This window comes from Podarcis liolepis (genome assembly GCF_965112155.1).
Source record: "Podarcis liolepis genome assembly, chromosome: 9".
NCBI lineage: Eukaryota > Metazoa > Chordata > Lepidosauria > Squamata > Lacertidae > Podarcis > Podarcis liolepis.
Window position 1 is genome coordinate 46,869,120 of NC_139564.1, and position 11,600 is coordinate 46,880,719.

General features: G+C 42.1%; 1 pseudogene across 1 annotated transcript; it reads left to right on the forward strand.

Annotated features, from left to right (window-relative positions):
• Positions 1 to 263: 263 nt before the first annotated feature.
• On the forward strand, positions 264 to 805 carry LOC310686194 (small ribosomal subunit protein uS12-like; annotated as a pseudogene). Its single transcript has one exon. The product of its transcript is annotated as a small ribosomal subunit protein uS12-like (transcript).
• The last annotated feature ends 10,795 nt before the right edge of the window (positions 806 to 11,600 follow it).

Sequence of the window (11,600 nt, forward strand, 5' to 3'; positions counted from 1 at the left end):
AACAACAGGTGTCTCATCCTATTTCTCTCTCTCTCTGCTTGACACAGCCATGTATGTGTCATCTAGGGCAACAGATGCAGGATTCCCACTGCCTTAAGGGGGTCTTCTCAGAAGTACAAGATCAACAAGTTAATTCTAAGTCTCCTATTTGGCAACTTCCACTCCTGATCCAGGCACTTTAACAACCAGTTGCATACTCTAAACAGTCTACGCAATGTGAGAGGACAACACACCCTTGAGTGTGTTCAGAAACCAGTGTAGCTCAGATATCCAATTCAGGCTCGGGTTCCTTCGGGTGAACTGACAACAGCTGCAGCAGGAGGAAGATGGGCAAGTGCTGTGGGCTTTGGACAGCCAAGAAGCTGGGCAGTCATCGCCGAGACCAGAAATGGCATGACAAGCAATACAAGAAGGCACATCTGGGTACTGCTTTGAAAGCCAACCCTTTTGGGGGAGCTTCCCATGCCAAAGGAATTGTCCTGGGGAAAGTTGGTGTTGAAGCTAAGCAGCCAAATTCTGCCATCAGGAAGTGTGTCTGAGTTCAGATCATCAAGAATGGAAGGAAAATAACAGCTTTTGTTCCTATTGATGGTTGTCTGAACTTCATTGAGGAGAACGATGAAGTCCTGGTTGATGGGTATGGTCGAACAGGGCATGTTGTTGGTGACATTCCCAGTGTTCGCTTCAAGGTTGTTAAAGTAGTCAATGTTTCTCTGTTAGCATTGTACAAAGGCAAGAAAGAGAGACCAAGATCATAGTATCTGTGATGCTGCATTCAGCTATAATAAAACTGCTTATTTGACAATATGTTTCTGAGGAATCTTTTCATAGTAGTTCAGCTTTTTGTTAGCATGGAAGTAATTTCACAGCAAAATTCTCTCTTGTACAAGTTGGGTTGTTTTAACTTTTACATGGCTTTTCTTACTGGTCCTGTACAAGTGTGGTTTCTCATTGGACTGTATATGATTGCAGCCTCAGTTGCAGAAGAATTTGGTTCCATTCTGAACCACAGAAATGAAAACGGTATAAAGGAATGTGTACATATTAGCGACACTTTAAAATTCATTGAGTCAGTTCTTTAATACTTGTGCAGCTGTGTCACTTTCTTTTAAGTACTGACATAACTAAATGTTAAATGACAATTTTTTGCTTGATGCTTATGTTGCTGGGCTTGCTTATTTAAAAAAGGAGAAAACTAAAAAGAGAGAGAGAGATATCCAATTCAGCAGTAAATTCAAAATTATGGAAGGTAGGAAATGGGGAATGACAGTGAATATGCAGTTCAAAAGGGAAATAAACCCTCATATTTTAATTTATTTTATCACATTTCCTCCAAGTAGCTCAAGATGGTGCACCCAGCTTCCTGGCTGAGTGGAGATTTGAAGCTAGGGTCCTAGGTTCAAGGGTAAACTCAGCCTTTCTCAATGCAGATGGTCTTGAACTCCAATTCCCATCATCCCTAGCCAGCATGGCCATTGGTCAGGGATGATGGGAGTTGTAGCCCAACAACATCTAGGGAAGCAGAGCTGAGAAAGGCTCCTCTAACCACTGCTGAGTTCAGCCAGTTTCCCAGCCTATCTTACCCCCAAGGGTTCTTGTGAGGGTAACCACCCACACCACTTTGAGCTCCTTGGAGGAATAAATAGATAACAAATAAAAGTTACATCATGTCATGGCTAAAAACATGACCTAAATTCCAAGAATCCCCTGGATAAAATCTCACCTCAGATACAAACACACCAGATTGCCTCACATTATGTTTTAATCATTCGGCACTATTAGTTAAGTTATCAGCGAGTGAATTTATCCAATTCCTTTTCTTCACCGCTTTTCCTTTCCTGAGTCTCTTTTTTGTGCTTGTACTGTCAAATCATTTACCCTGAAATAGCTCCAGGGCTGAAAAAATCACAGCCAAAATCTCTTAACTAGAAAGAATATTAATTATATGCATTTTTTTCCTCTGCTCACTAGCATTTGTGTATTTTTCACCAAATTATTGACAGATGACAATATCCTATAACAACTGACAATATACATAATAGGGGTTTCAGGCTCTTTCTACTTCTTCATATACATTCTGTGTACGTGTGTAAAATCTGCAATTTGCTGCCAACAATTATCTCTGTGTACTGCCCTTATCTACAGACAATAAAGGATTCCTTAAACCCACTTGCGTGCATTCATTGTCTACCAATACTATTACAAGCAGATCGTCACCATCCCATATTCGTCATGTAATTTAATGATTCGCATAAGGACCTTTTTAAAAAGAAAAGAAAAGAAAAGAAAAGAAAGAAAACTCAGTCCTTTTCCTGTTACCAAAACATCTGCTCATAGAGGGAAAGAGAGAGAGAGGAGGGGAAAAATCATCTTTGATTTGATTTTATTGCAGGATGCATGCTCAGTCGCTAGCCTGACGAACGCCAAGATGCAGGCGAAACTGTGTGGACCTTGCCCCTTTTTTGGAGTTAACCAGTGAAAAAGCTGCATCTGTTTATTCTCAGACATTAGAGCTACTAAAAGAATAAGACATCAGAGGCCTGTGAACGAGAAGCTCTTTTAAAACACACAAAGCCTTCGCTCCCGAATCCACCTTAACCAGTTTAGAGAAAGAGCTTTTGGCACCAAGTCTGCCTTCGGTGAAAGACTGATAATGATCACGAAAGACATTCTGTGGGCTCCTGCTCCGCTCACTTCAAAGGCCTTCTCTCTTAATCAACATTAAATCATCATTTTCCCCTTGCACACAGGACAGCTGTACACAATCTATTTGTTTTAAAACAGATTATGGCTAGTTTCCCTGCTAGAATATATGCTGCACTGATTTTTCTTTCCAAAGAGAGAGAGAGAGAGGTTTTTAACTGGTTTAGCTAGTATAAACTCCTTCCCATCTGTACAGTCTAAATATTACTTTCCAGGATCTGGCCATTATTTTGGCAGTACCACATTATTTTATTGGTATCACAGGGGTGTGCACGATCTTCAAAGCAAGTACAGTGTTGCAACTACGAATCAGGCTCATCCAGACCAGGCTGCCTTGAGCATTAGACTCCAGGAATTCCATCCTGGGTTTTAAAATGTGGTTTTCATTAGAACGAGGAGTTTTTTGTTTTTTTTAATGCTAGTCTCCCTACCTCGAACATTTGCAGGGATTGTTTCTTCTTTTTCTTTTTTTGCTCCTCTCCAGAATGCCAGTAATTGTATAAATTCCAGATTTTCGGTTGCATAGCCCATTGAACCCAACGGAACTTCACCTCTGATAAGATTTGTACAGAATTGCATTGTGAGCAGGACCTGGTTGACCTGTGGGAGTGCCCACGAATTCTAGGATGACCAGAAGACATTTTATTGCCCAATTAAAGTAAATGTAGATTAAAAAAAGATAACTGTTGACTAATTAGTGTAAGGGCCCTTAAAAAAATCAGCAGATTGCCTTTTCCCAGATCATTTCCAAAGATATATTGCAAAGGGCAGTCCCTTTGTTTAGTGGAAGAAGAAGCACTGTGACCCTACAGTGACCCATCTCTAGGGTTGCTTGGCATTCTGTAGTCTCTTTTCTGTAGTCGGTTACCAGAGTGACAGCATATACCATCGCCAGAATTGAGCAGTAATAGAGCTTTTCCTGGACAATGGAAATGATTCCTTTCCTGACCATACAAGATGGCACAGTTGCACATGCCTTAGTTAAATCAGTAGGATCTCTCCATGCTGCTGCCTTTGAAAACTAGTTTAGCTACTATAAACCCCAGCTAGTACAGTTTGCAATATGGCCAGGTTTTTTGTGAGGGAGCACACAACTTCTCTTTTACTTCACTTACAATGGCTGCCAATCCATTTCTGGGTACAATTCTAAATGCGGGTTATCACCTGTAAGGTTTTACAAAGTCTTGGGATCAGGAAGGATAAATAAAGGCCTGTTTCCTTCCTTATGCTGAGATTATTTGAATAGGGCTCTTTCTGAGGTTTGGTAGGAAGAAACATAGGAAAGGGATTTATCAACCATCCAGGTTTTGGAACTTCTTGTCCTTGGAGGTCCATTTAACCCCCTCCTTGCTGGCTTTCCATCTTAAGTTACTTCTCTGATCATGTAAGGAGGTCGTCTCTCTTCAGCCTCTCCCACCAGTTCCCAACAAGTTCCCAAGCCCCACCCTCCTATTATCAAAGAGCAAATTTTCAGGAGGTGCAGAAGCTGAAGACAGAAGGGAGATATGTGAAAATTCTAAACCATAAACCATGAACTCTGTTCATATTCACAGAAGTAAAGTTAGGATCAAGCAATTTAGGCTCCCCCCCCCTTCTTATTTCAGCACAGCTCTGCCTGATGGCCTGATTCTATTTACTCCCTTGTCATTAACTGCTGCTTTTCTTTTGTTGTCTTAGTTATGAAACTGTTCTAGGATTGTGGGCATTTGGAGAACTCATTTTGCTAGCCACCTTAGGTGGATTTTTAACAGAAAGGTGGAATGTATGTTCCATTAGTTAAGCTCTTGTTGAAATCAGTACACTTTTGTAACTCCATAGATTTCAACGGGTTTAATTGGAGTGTGTATTAGATGTCCACCACTGTGGTCTAAACCACTGAGCCTCTTGGGCTTGCCGATCGGAAGGTTGGCTGTTCAAATCCATGTGACGGGGTGAGCTCCTGTTGCTCTGTCCCAGTTTCTAGCAGTTTGAAAGCACCCCAGTGCAAGTATATAGATAGGTACCACTGTGGCGGGAAGGTAAATGGTGTTTGCGTGCACTCTGGCACTCGTCACGGTGTCCTGTTGCACCAGAAGTGGTTTTGTCATGCTGGCCACATGACCTGGAAAGCTGTCTGTGGACAAATGCCAGCTACCTCAGCCTGAAAAGTGAGTTGAGCGCCACACCCCATGGTCGCCTTTGACTGAACTTAACTGTCCAGAGGTCCTTTACAAACTTTACCTTTTACCACCCTGTGTATTTTAATAAATAATGAATAAATAACAATGTTTTTAATTTTCATAATAATAATAATAGACAGCAAGGCCAAAATCCTCAAGACATGGTAGTTTTTTGCTTTTGTTTTGCTGTGCAATAGAGGTCACTCTGAATTGTACTGATGACAGCTGTCTCCACATGCAATCTATTATCGCACATGGATTGGACAACATTCTTCACAGTCATTCAAATCACCCAGTCCATGAACTGTTGCAGATGAGTGGCTTATTGCCCAGAAAGAGAGTTGCCACAGAATGCAGTTTAAGGCAGTCCCCGCACTGTGATTGTTCTATTCTGTGAAGCAGCTTCTTAAATTCTTCCAGCTTAACTAAGAAACAAGTTAAAGGCACATCTAACCAGTGAGTGGAATAAACAATGGCACTTGCTTAGTAGCAGCTGAAATAGATTGAACTGGCCTTCTTCTAGCATTAGAGAGCTAGATCACTTTTCATGACAAAATCGTCTTGGCAAATAATGACAATGTTCACCAGCCTATCTTTGAAAAAGAAAATGAGATAGTATTTTAAAAATGACAAAAACGTTGGTTTTATTTGTGAAGTGAATCCACAGGCATACCTAGGTGCTCACTGCAAGGAAATTCCAAAGTGCCGCGGAGCGAATATTTTACATATGAACGAAATGCGCAAAACAAGTCATACAGTTTGAATCACTCCATCTGTTTCTGTTGTTCAAAGGCAGCTCATCAAACAGATCTGCTCAAGCAATGTCCATTACAGATTCTCACTGTAATATAAATTGTTGTCTTATGTTGCTGGGGGTTTAGAGAGGTGAGTGATGGCCTTAGTCTGAGTGTGCTTATATAGAGATACGTCACTGCCTGATGATGTGTTTCCTCTGTAGACACAGAGTGCGATACTAACTATTTGTCAGAGGGATGCCAAAGCTTTATACATCCAGCGTATGAAAGGATATGAGATCCTTGCCAACTATAACTCTCACTCGTCTCTAAAACATCAGCTCACACTCTAGTGTGGAGACTATTTTGAGAACAAGCATTTTAAACAGTTTCTCTTCCAATATTAACATCTTGTAACTTTCAGAAGTACAAATGTTTCCTGTTTTCCTGTACCAGAAGTAAGAGTCCAGGGGTGCCGGGGGTGGGGTATCTCTTCAAGACATCAGTATCCAAAGCTGCCAATTATGGCCTGTCAAATTCTAGAATGAAAAGTATTTACCTAGTTTTGAGTCCACAGTTGATGAACGTCTCAACAAAATGGTCTTTTATTCCCAGAGAAAATATTTGCTGTTTTGACCTTTACAGTAGCTGTAGTGCTGTCAGGGACATTGTTTGTGCTTGAAAGTGTACATTCAGAGTCAGTAGACATATGGTTTAATGAGGTTGGATTCCTCATATGAATTTTATGGGCCATGATACTCTTGGGACATAAGAGCACCAGAAGAAAAGTCCAGCTGGATAGGACCAAAGTTTCATCTAGCCCAACATCTCATGTCCACAGTAGCCAGTCAGATGTTTGGATAGATCACAGAGGCCCACAATTTGAATGCCTTCTCCTGCTGCTGTTCAAAGGCATCTTTCTGATCCTAGAGATATTTTCTAAGCCATCATGGCAGCTTACCACATTCTGATGCACTTTGCACATTGTTTAGAATTCTGTAAGATACAAGCATTGATCCAAAGAAGAAAAAGGCACTTGAAATGGTTTCATTCTAAACTAACAAGACTTCACCTAAACAAGATTGGCAGCATATATGGTGTCTGGACAGACACAATGTTAATTCTTGCTTCTGTTCCCCACCCCCTCTTTCCTAATACTGGGATGACATACTATTTCTTTGTGCTTATAGGGGTGAGGCTACATCTACTGCTAGCAAAGCTGGGGTGAGATAATAGCTTCAGGGTACTGTCTTTGATAGGGGTAGTGGATAAAACTGATTCAGTTCACATTTACAGGCTTACTTACTTAATTTGTACCTTCCAAAACAGTACTCAATGTGATGGCCTGGGATTCCGATTAAGAGGATGAACTGGAGGAATCCCAGCCTGCACAGGAGTCCCCGCCTCCAGGGCCGGCTGAACTGGGGCAGGGCCTTGATTCTGAGGCACCTACACCTGTGCCAGATCCTCAGCAGCAGGCACCAGGTGAATCCATTCTGGCTCCAGAGGTGGTTGAGGACTCAGTGCCTACAAGTGAGTCTCCCCCTGGGCCCAGTAACCCTTCAGCCTCTCCTGAACTGCAGAGGCTCAGGGCAGAGAGGCGAAGGGAACTGGTTTCTCCCAGGAGGAGTGCTCGCCTTAAGGCCAGGAGAGGCGGGTCTCCTGGGGGCCAGGACTGCCTCTGGCCTCAGAGAAGATAAAGGCCAGTCAGCCCGGTCCCAGGTTGCGGAAGCAATGTTGTTGTGGAGTACCTGCTCCTACCCGGACCCAGACCTGACCTTCCAGTGTTCCTGTTCCCCACCCAGCTTCCTGCTTCTGACCTTCCAGCATTCCTGTTCCCGCCCGGCTTCCTGCTTCAGACCTCGTCTCGCTCCTTGTGAACTGTTTCCAGGCTAGTGACTCAGGACTGAACTTTGACTACGATAACGGAACCTTGCCCCCGGGACCAGCACACTCAAACTGAAACATAGCTACCCTTTGAAATTTTCAGTTCACTGAATTTTGCAATGCAGTTCTACAGTAGCATGGTGTGTACAAAAATACTTATACTGGGGTAAATTGTGCATTAAACTGCATATATTAGAGGAAATAACATACAAAAATATTTCAGACTATACCTGCCACCACCCTAGCCAGCATGGCACTGACAAAGTCTAAAACATCTGAGGCACATCAGTTTGTGGGTGGCTGTGCTAAGCACATCTCACTCCAAGCTCTGATGCAGCGGCAACAGCGAACGTCATTCCATCTGCCTCTGGTGCTAGATGAGAACTTCCATTTGGCCCTGGTTTGCAGAATTGATATTTTCAGCTCCCCTAGGCTAGGTTCTGAGTTCACCCACTTTTCAAAGACAGGACAGAATATCTGTGAGATAGAGTCAGGCATATGCCACGCATATAGTTCCATTTTAGCTATGGTTTATTCCACAGTGGCAAAAATGAATGACTAGGATCATTCATGCCTTTGGTATAGGCAGAAAATATACTATTAAAATACTTTCCATATTTGTAAGAAAGTACACTGATACAAAAATTGCTCAAGCTGAACATGGAAGAGCACAAGGACCGCAAACATATCCTTGAGTAGCCTCATTGATTTCACTTTGGCTACTTCATGGCATGTCAATATGTCTTACTTTGAATTCCTTTTGCTATTCAGGGGTGAAGCTACTAAATATTATACTATTTCATTTTTAATCCATACCTCTTGGATCCTTTTCCAGTTTCAAGTTGTGGCATCACCCCAATTTCTACTGGAATTGAGTGTCATCATTTCTGTTTATATAGAAAAGCTGTAACAGGAATCCTGTGTGTGTGTGTGTGTGTGTGTGTGTGTGTGTGTGCCAGAAACCCAGAGTTGAGTGTAAAATACTGGCAATTCTTCAACTAGTGCCACAAACCAGCTGTTCCAACCCGGTTCTCCTTGATCCCATTTTGAGAGAGAAATTTGAAAGATTAGGGATTACCTTTAATTGGACCATGGCTTTATCATTTTTGCTTAATTTGAAATTTAGGATAACGTGATACAGACATTTTTAAAGTGTGAATTTATAGCCAATTTATATGTGGCTTTGGAAATAAGTTGCATTGATGTCAATGGCAACATTTCCATTGACTCCACTGAGACAAGGTTCCATCAGTATTCTTCGTATGACTCATTAGCTACAAAGCCAGGAACAGGACAGAGGAAAATAGGATGCGTTTGCAAATGGCATCAATCTTCCTTCTTTGGAGCTGACACCATAGCTGCCCTTTCTAAATGAAAAGGGGAAATGATCTGAAATACATTTTGTTCCTCTGTATTTCCCACAACCGGGACGTGGGTGGTGCTGTGGGTTAAACCACAGAGCCTAGGACTTGCCGATCAGAAGGTCGGCAGTTCGAATCCCCGCAACAGGGTGAGCTCCCGTTGCTCAGTCCCTGCTCCTGCCAACCTAGCAGTTCGAAAGAACATCAAAGTGCAAGTAGATAAATAGGTACCGCTCCGGCGGGAAGGTAAACGGTGTTTCTATGCGCTGCTCTGGTTTGCCAGAAGCGGCTTAGTCATGGTGGCCACATGACCTAGAAGCTGTACGCCAGCTCCCTTGGCCAATAAAGCGAGATGAGCGCCGCAACCCCAGAGTTGGTCACAACTGGATCTAGTGGTCAGGGGTCCCTTTACCTTCACCTTATTTCCCACAAAAATAATTAGATAGGAAGAGCCATGCTGGATCAGGCCACTGGTCCTTCTAGCTCAGCATGCTTTTCGCACAGTGTCTAACCAGATGCCTATGGCAAGCCCATGAGCAGGGCTTCCATCAGAAGCGTACAATCTCAATTGTGGAAGTAAAGATAGCCATCAGGCCCGCCTTTAACCTCCATGAATTTGTTCAATCCTCTTTAAGTACAATCCAAGTTTTTAATATCTGACATTTCATCGCTTATTATTATTATTATCATTAATTCTGTTGGGAGCCGCTCAGAGTGGTTGGGGAAACCCAGCCAGATGGGTGGGGTATAAATTTATTATTATTATTATTATTATTATTATTATTATTATTATTATTATTATCATTAGGTGGTCATCACTGCCTCTTGTGTGAGAGAGTTCCATCATGGTGCTATGCAAAGAAGTGCTTTCTTTTGTCTCTCCGGAATCTTCTACCATTCATTTTCAATGACTGTCCATAAGTGGTTTGGGAAGTGGTGTACACATGACATTAGCCACAATCCTTATCTATCCCATCATTTCTTAGAAAATGTTGCATTTTTGATGCACCCCCCCAAAAAAAAACCACCCCAGCTTCAGGTCAAATTGAGAACAAGAACAACCTAGCTGTGTTTTTAAATTGGTAATGTGAGCACGGCCTAAATCTTTCATCGTTTCTTTTGCAACTTGCAGGTGTGAATTACTGTGAATTACTCCCTTTGAATTTCTTTGCAAGGAAGTTTCTGAAATGGGCAGATTCTCTTGGATCACACCCACAGCTGTTCTATCCTACGGAATGGTGTTTATGCCAACGGTGGGGGGGGGCAGCAGGGCCAATGGTCAGGGCTGATGGGAGCTGTAGCCTACCAGCATCTAGAGGGCCTCAAGTTCCTCAGACCTGGTCTATACTGAAGCATTCTGCGCTGAGAACAGGATGTGTTGAATTTTCACCTTGTTAGAAAGGTAGAGCAGTGCCAAAGGCCTATTTCTGCATTGCCTCTTGAGAAATAAAATCTTTATTGGTGACATAATTTCTGAACCAGCTAAGAAGAACTTAAGAAAAAAATAATAATAACATGGATCTATCTTTCCTGTTCTACCTAGTGACCTTTCTGTGCCTTTGGCCAATGATCACCCTTTAACTCATAGTTTAATACATCTAGCCTCCAAGTGTTGCTGAACTCCAGTTCCCATAATTCCTGGCCACTGTCTCTTCTTGCTGTGGCTGATGGAAATTGGAGTCCAGAAACATTTGGAGGGCCATAGTTGCCTCACACCTGCCATAATGTATATTTATCCAGTTCCAGTTTAGGTTGCATCCCCACTACTCACTCCTGCGGCGTGTGTTTTAAATAATGATAATGATAACAGAAATACTAATCCTACTGCTAATCACATAAACTTTGCAAAATCAAATGCTATCTCTGGATGGAATTTAAAAAACATTGCTCAATATGCTAACTCTCCTTGTCTGCTTGCCTTGTCACCACCCCGTAAAATCAAATTTATATGTGTCTATAGAATTCTATTGGTATAGAAAATTTACCATGTTATTTATATATATATGTGTGTAATTTTTATTAGTTTTCAATAATTATTTTAATAATGTTATTTTAAGATTTTGGACAGGTGTGCCAAGATAAGTCTTGACCAGTTGACTTCAGTAGTGAGAGATCATAGAATCATAGATTTGAAGAGTTGAAAGGGACCCTGAGGATCATCTAGACCAACCTCTGGCAACGCAGGTGTCCCAAACGGGGATCGAACCTGCAACCTTGATCACCATGCTCTAACCCACTAGTCTCTAACCCATGCTCTAACCCACTAGTCATTTAAGCCATGGACTTATTTTCTGTTGAGTTGACTGTGCTTAACTGCAATCCTATATGTGACTGCTCAGAAGTGAGCTCCATTGAGTTCAATGGGACTTGCAGATAAGTGTGCATAGAACTGCCGCTTAATTCCACTATCCTATGCTCACTTACCTGTGAGTAAGCCCCGTTGAACACAGTGGAGCATACTCCCAAGTAAAAATTCATAGAATCAGACTGTAACTTTTGCTTGATTTAAAGTTTCATAGATTTTGTACTGAAGATTCATCTGTGGGTCACGATTACAATCCTATTTAAGAGGTTTCTACTGCCACCTAGTGGCCATCATTTTCTTTGAACGGCTGCCTTCAAAGAGTTCTTAACGTTGCCAGAAGTTGGCTCCGTGGTAAAACTCATTACCCACCCCATGCCTGTGACTGTGAGGGCTTCTGCGCTAGCTAAACGGACACCATACACTTACTCAGTTATTCCAGAGATTCTAGACA